Genomic DNA, 236 nt, shown 5'->3' with positions numbered 1-236 from the left:
TTTTTACATAAATACAAACTTTATAGCATTATTACATCATGTTACCTGTAATACAAGGTTCTTATCTGTCTATCCAGGTCATTATAATACACAGCGTGTCACCTGTGTGGGGACTGGGACCCTGGGGGCTTATCAATACAGGTGAGAGATAGGTGACACTGCATGGTGACCAACACACAGGTGTGGCTCAGCTTTACACAGGAAAATAAACAGCCTTATAATGAATGATAGTTAAA

The sequence above is a fragment of the Mizuhopecten yessoensis genome, unplaced genomic scaffold, assembly GCF_002113885.1.
Source record: "Mizuhopecten yessoensis strain PY_sf001 unplaced genomic scaffold, ASM211388v2 scaffold4611, whole genome shotgun sequence".
Classification (NCBI taxonomy): Eukaryota; Metazoa; Mollusca; class Bivalvia; order Pectinida; family Pectinidae; genus Mizuhopecten; species Mizuhopecten yessoensis.
Note: the sequence above shows the minus strand (reverse complement) of the source record.